We start from the raw sequence: 7,529 nt of genomic DNA on the forward strand, positions 1-7,529 counted from the left end.
TCAATAAAAAAGATTATATATACTTCAATTGGTTATTCAAATATTCAAACAAACCATGTATATTGGAATCTTAGATCATCGGGGTCGAACTCGGTAGATAGGCGATGTTAATGAACTTGCATGCATCTTTTCCTTTGTTAATAACACCTGTAAATATGAGCTTTTAGTAAGTAGTTACAAATAAGTAATACCATATATCCATATCCTTCTAGGAGGTATACTCACTTTTGTACACTTAAAAAATAATTTTGTTTTTCTAATGTTCGTAGGCCATAATTTAAGCACAATTTGTTTGAATGGAGGCAAAATAGCCATTTAAGATATTTACAGTAGATATTAGATTATCAATAAATAAAGTAAAATTAGTTTTTTAATTTTTTATTGTTTTTAAATTAAGAAATCAAATACCAATATCCTAAATTTGAAAATTTTCATACATAATTTAATTTAGTATTATAATATAATAGATGACATAATAAATGTTGTTATTAAAATCGGTTATATTCTTATTTGATGAAGAATATAATAACCATTTAAGAAATACTAAAACAAACTTAATTAATTTAAAATAATAAAATTTTACTAATAATAATTTCTACTTTAGTATGTTTTCTTTTTAATACATAGGGTTAAATAACGTAACTAAGAGTTGTGGTTTGCTACATTTTACATACACACTTTATTAATAATCCATATAATCATAGTAATTTTGACATGTATAATAAAATTTAAAAAAAAAACTAAATACAAAGTGAACTACATAACCGTAGTATGGGAGAAACCAATTCATAGTTTTGTTTAATAGTATTTAAAAATATAATACAAATTATATTATTGAGTTATATAGTTATTTATTAAACTATTTCAGTGCTAAATGTGTTATGCAATTAACATATTATTTGTCTTGTAGAAAATATTCATGAATATAATTTCTGTGTTGACATTTGTATGTTGAATATATCCAGTGTGAAACTTTACGTTATTGACTTATATATTTGACCAATCAAGACGATTCTTCAAATTTACTAAAAAAGTATGATATATGTTGTTAATGAATTTATTTTAAAATGATAGTTTAAATTATAAATTGTTATTGATACTTGATAATTCCGAAAATAGAGTGTGAACCTTATTATTTGATTTTACAACATTATTATTTGATTTTACAAGGTATTCATCAACTTGCAATGACTAACGATAACCTAAAAGATGAAAAGAGCATAATAGTCGATATTATGCTTCACACAAAGAGAATAACAAAGCGTCTAAAGTTTGTAATGTCGTTGTTTCTCAAAGTGATTTTTTATTATCTTCGACGGCTAATACATCACTAGAGAGGATCCCGCTACGACCTTTACAAGCTAATAGTAGTCAGCTGACACGAATAACGAAAGACAATGTGTCGTGTACTCCAGCTGAAAAACGAAAGGAGCAAAATAGACGATATTATGCTAAACGCAAAGAAAATCGAATTCGTATTTCAAGCAATTTTATAAATACATGAAATTTCCTTGATGATCAACCATCCATCCGAAATGAGAACATAGAAGAGGATCCGTATAAATTTGTTTATGATGGTATTCCAAGATAGCATCGCATCTTGAAGGCACGGACTCCATGTCCTCACTTTTGAGCGAAACGATTTAAATTAGAATTCCATACCTTTTGCTGTATGGGTGGGAAAAATAAATTAGCATCATTTGAAATTCCTAATGAATTGTACCGACTATTCACGTCGCAAGATGAAATTGTAGAAATATTTAGAAAGAACATATGGGATTATAAAACAAAATTTTCTTTCCCCTCAATGGGTGTCTGTCACATTGGACGATACATTGGAAAATATGGCAGACGGTGTATACACATTTCGTGTGCATAAATAAAAATATCACATAATTGACCAGTTGGTTTCGAGGGATGGAACACCTCGATACTTACAATTGTATTTTTATGATCCTGATACCGAGTTAAATCTTAGACTCCAATGGCCAAATCTTGATTGAGATATTATGAAGATCTTGACACATGTTCTTTTTACAAACCCATATGTCAAGAAATTTCGAGGCCTTGCTGAACTTGGACTTCTTGACAACTATAAATTTACTTTGAATGCTTTAGTGGAACTTGACCAGATAGTCCGACCAACCACATCTGAGGTTAAAATAACATTATATTATTTCAGTTATTTAAATCAAACTTATAATACCATTTTACTTATTACAATATAACATTATACATATTGCTGTATTTGGGTGGAAAGAAATGACAACATCACTTTCTACAAAAGAAGCATTGTCAAAATATTCAATCATACTTTGCTTGTTACGATCCATTGTCTTATCCTCTATTTTTCCCCAATGGTGAGTCGGGTTGGCATCCTAACATACCACATCAAGGAGTATTAATTAATGAAGTCCACAATGATCCCGAAAGCATCAATGAACCAACATGAGGTACCTTTTTAATCTATTCAGATGCTAACACACAAGGTCGTAGAACAACTGTAGCTATGCGAGAGTACTATTGTTACAAGTTCTAGATTCAGGCTCCTGAGAACGTGATTCTATTTGGTGGTAGACTCCCTCCAACAATTTGCTGTAGATGTTTATATAAAATTTGATACGTTGCATTTACATTCTTCTCAACGAAACCATGATAAGATAAGAACATATTTGTACCAAGGTATTATATATTGCGTCCATGCTAGTGAGGTTCATCCTAACAGAGTTGGACAACGAATCGTGTTGCCTGCAACTCTCATTGGAGAGCCTCGTGGCATGCGATATTGTTTTCCAGATGCTATGACTTTAGATTAAGATGACAGAAAGCCTGATTTATTTCTTACGGTGACGTGTAATCCTCAGTGGCCTGAGATATGCGATAATTTGAAACCTAGCCAAACCGCACAAGATCATCCAAATCTTGTTTCAAGAGTGTTTCGTGCTAATCAGAAGATCTTAAGGACCAACTCTTCATTAAACCTCTACTTGGAGAGGTTAAAGCATACGTTTGTGTCATGAAGTTTCCAAACCGTGGTTTGCCACATGCACATTTCGTCCTTATCATGTACTCGCGAGAAAAAATCAAAATTCAGACCATTATGACAAGGTCGTGTGTGCTGAAATTCTTGATGTTCGAAGGCATCCTAAGTTGCATGAGCTTGTTGTCAAGCACATGATGCATGGTCCTTGCAGAAATTTACGAGCAAACAGCCCTTGTATGCAGGGAGATCCTAAATCATGTCATTTCCATTATCCTAAACAGTTTAATGATGTAACAACACAAGGAGAGGATTCATATCCATTTTACCGAAGAAGAGATAGTGGAATAAGGGTGGACGTACGAGGAAGTGATCTTGATAACAGATGGTTGTCCCATATAAGCCAATGCTTTTAATGATGCTCTACTGCCACATGAATGTCGAGGCTTGCTCAAGTATACAATCTGTGAAGTATCCATTCAAATATGTTTACAAAGGACGTGACAAATAGGTTATCAAATTGATCCAGACGAGCAAGGGGTTTTTATAAACGAGATAAGGAGAGTTCAATATGCACGCTACATATCGCCCCCGGAGGCTATGTGGCGTATTTTTTCATTCCCCTTTTCTCAAACCCTTCCTTCTGAATTGGCGTTGCAACTTCATCTCCCTAATCAGTAGATGGTCAGGTTTAGAGATGATGATATTATGTCTAAAATTATTGATAGGGAAAGAGATAATAAAACCTGCATTTTTCGGGACAAACAGAGTGGATGAAACAGCAAGGCAATACTTGTATCAAGATTTTCCAAACCACTTCATATGGAATGGAGGCTAATATCGTTGGAATTGTCGTCAACAAAAAACCTCAAAGAAGCCGCATAGTTTCGGCTAATCCAGCTGAAGGAGAAAGGTACTACTTACGCCTACCTTTGTCAAATATCAAAGGTCGTACTTATTTTGAATATCTTCGCACAGTTAATGGTGTAAAGTACCAGACATTTCAAAGAGCAGCCCTTGAGATAGGCTTAATAGAGACGATGATAGTTTATCGTGATGTCTCACTGAAGGCTCTTTCTTTCAGTTTCCAAATGCTCTTAATGGGTTATTCGCAACAATATTGGTTTTTTGTAAACCTGGAGATGTTCGCAAGTTATGGAATGATCACATTGATTCAATGTACCTTACCAAAATATCCATCAAGTTCAAGATATGGTTGTTGCTGACATCAGGGATTTCTACAATCTATGGGTAAAGATATCAAACAATTCGATCTTCCAAAAATTACTCAAGATGTTAACTTGTAATATGTGTTGCATCATGAGCTACAAGAGAATTACAGGATAGTTTTGGAACCTGAACACTTATCTGCTAGAGATTCACTTAATTGCAACCAAAAAATTGTGTATGATGACATCATGATGCATGTGGATAATGATCGTCCTGGTTTGTTCTTTATAGATGGTCCACGTGGAATGGGAAAAACATTTGTGTTCAAAGCCTTGCTTGCTCAAGTTCGTTCACATGGTCTTATTGCTCTTGCAACAGGTTCGTCAGGTGCCGCAACAAATAATATGCCAGGAGGAATAACAACTCACTCAAGGTTCAAGATTCCCATTAGTCTCAATAATAATTCCATGTGCAAGATCAAACATCAAAGTGGAACCGCCGAACTACTTAGGTCAACCAAACTAATAATATGGGATGAAGCATCGATGGCAAAACGTCAGGAAATAGAGGCAACTGATCGCACACTACAAGACACCAATGGCATTAGACTCCCATTTGGTGGAAAGATAATGGTTATGGGAGGTGATTTAAGATAGGTGTTGGCTGTTATTAAACGCGACACTCGAGCGCAGATTGTAAACTCAATTCTTCGAATGTCGTCTTTATGGTCCGTTACTAAAAAGATGTGGTTGACCATAAATATGATAGCATTAAAATATTCATGGTTTTCTGATTTTCTTTTAAGAGTTGGTGATGGAACTGAAGAATCCATCGTATGAAACTTTATCCGCATCCCTAGTGACATGACTATTCCTTTCACTAGCAAACAAAATTCTATAAAGGAGTTATCCAGTGCAATATTTCCTTCAATCGAAAACAGTGTATGTACTTCGGATTATATAGCATCTAGACCAAAATTACCCACAAGAAATGAGAGTGTTGATGATATTAACGATCAAATGATCGACAATTTTCAAGGTGAGGAAAATATTGATTATAGTTTTGACGAAGTTGAGGACGATAACCACACCTTTTATCCGAACGAGTTTCCTAAACTCACTAAATGTTAGTGGTTTGCCGCCTCATAAACTTCGGTTGAAAATTGATGTCCAATGATATTGATACGGAATATCGATCCATCACGTGGTTTATGTAATGGTACAAGATTGATATGCAAAGGTTTCCACCATAATGCTATTGATGTCGAAATAGCTGCCGGACAAAATAGTGGAGAACGAGTATTTTTTATAAGAATTCCCTTAAGTCTTTCTGAAGATGACATGTTCCCATTTGACATGAAAAGAAAATAGTTTCTTGTTCGAATTTGCTTTTCCATGAGCATCAATAAAGCTCAAGGTCAAACAATTCCCCACGTTAGTGTTTATCTACCAGATTATGTGTGTAAGTCTAGTGAGAGGATCTTTCAATGAGATATCATGTAACCCGTTGTTAGGGGGAATCTAACAACGAATGGATTCAATATAAAGCAAATAAATTCAATAAGAACACGGTAATGCTTCAAAACACACGTTTATAATGTTGGGTGCTTAAGTGTCACACCCCGACCAAAGGCGGAATATGCTGGGGCATAACGTATTGATTAGACAGTAGCTCAAAAGACACTAATTAAAGTGACAATAGTTATTTAATTCATTAATATCAAAACAAGTACACAATTATAATAATCAAAACAATTACATCATATTTGTTGTTTGGATGAATATCCTTAGGTAAAAACTAATATCTTCAATCTTGATCAATGTAAATTACTAGTACCTATAGCATGTATAAAAATAAAGTTTGTCAACACGAATGTTGGTGAGAATACATAAATTTTAGTTGAGATACATATATAGATAAAAACCACAATTCATATGTTAATGTTGAGCATCACAATTCACATGAAAAATGTAAACAACTAAATAGATGTGGACCCATTTCTATTGATACGAAATCAAAGTACTTGGGTAAGTGTATGATCATATTAGATGGTGATAGATGAGGATGAGATACCAACCACCAAACATAAAATAAACAATTAAGCACATAGAGCATTATCATAGAACATGCAATAATCACATTGACATATATTGAATTGTGTTATGAATAGATGAATAAAGAAAAATGAGTAGTTTAAATAGGGTATACATGCCACTCCAAAAATTTAAAGGATGAAAAGGGGGGATATGTAAACTCACCTGATCAAATAAGCAAAGCGGGAATGAAAACGACAAGAAAACAATAAACCATGCTCGACGAGGTATATAAACAAATGAATTTCCTAAGTAATATTAATTACATAGATATAATAAGAGTTCAACAACGAAACTAAAACTAAATAGAGGTTCGGGATTAAATGATCGAGTGAAATCTTACAAAAGCTATTTATTTCGTTAATTTATTATCAAGTTTTATTATAATAAATATGATTTAATTATATAAAACTACATAAAAATACTTAAGTAAATATTTATAAAATTGTTGGATAAATTATACAAAGAGATTTGTTTTAAAAGTTTATTTTAGCTAAAAATACGTTTAATGTATTTATATATATTTTTATTGTTGATAAAGATTTATTATTTTTTAAAATAAAGTTTATAGATAATAGATATTAAATAAGAATATCTTTATCAATCCTTTAATACTAGTATATATGCTTAAATGTATATACACGAACGAAAACGTGAGTTAAACAAGTCTCATAAAGTCGGTTTTTATTGAAATGGTCTTGATTGGTTATTATTATTATTAATATAATTAATAAAAATGATTTTAATAAATGTTTACCAAAAATAAAAGAAAACAGGATGGCAGAGGTTCGAACCCGCGACCTCGGCCCCCAAAATCAAGTGTCAAACCAGCTGGGCTATCAAGCTACTTGAAAACAAATTTAGTTTCAATTAATTATAAACACAAACAAAACAACCAGCTTTGATTAACCAAACCCTAGAATCAATTTGATTAAATAGGTTAAAACTGATCAAATTAACCATAGGGTTAATGATCAGCACTAAATCGCGATCCCAAAAATGTGTTTAATTACCTTGTATGATGAACAGAAGCGGGAGAACGAGGAAGAAACAGGGCCGGCCAAAGATGGTGATGAACGAGATATCGACAGGTCACGATAATCGAATTAATTATGGGGTAAAGGTTAGCGATGGTTGAATGATGTTGTGGACAAGTTTAATTGAAATATAAATGAGTTTATACAGTGTTTTAGGAGTCAATTGGTCCGCGGTTTGTTTTAGTGTTCATAGCTGTTAATTGTTTATAGTTTACCATGTTAAGAGTGTCGGTAAGATCGAATTAAGGT

Source organism: Bidens hawaiensis, unplaced genomic scaffold (assembly GCF_021521415.1).
Source record: "Bidens hawaiensis isolate Kalapana, Puna unplaced genomic scaffold, B.hawaiensis_p1.1 tig00011633_1, whole genome shotgun sequence".
NCBI classification, from domain to species: domain Eukaryota; kingdom Viridiplantae; phylum Streptophyta; class Magnoliopsida; order Asterales; family Asteraceae; genus Bidens; species Bidens hawaiensis.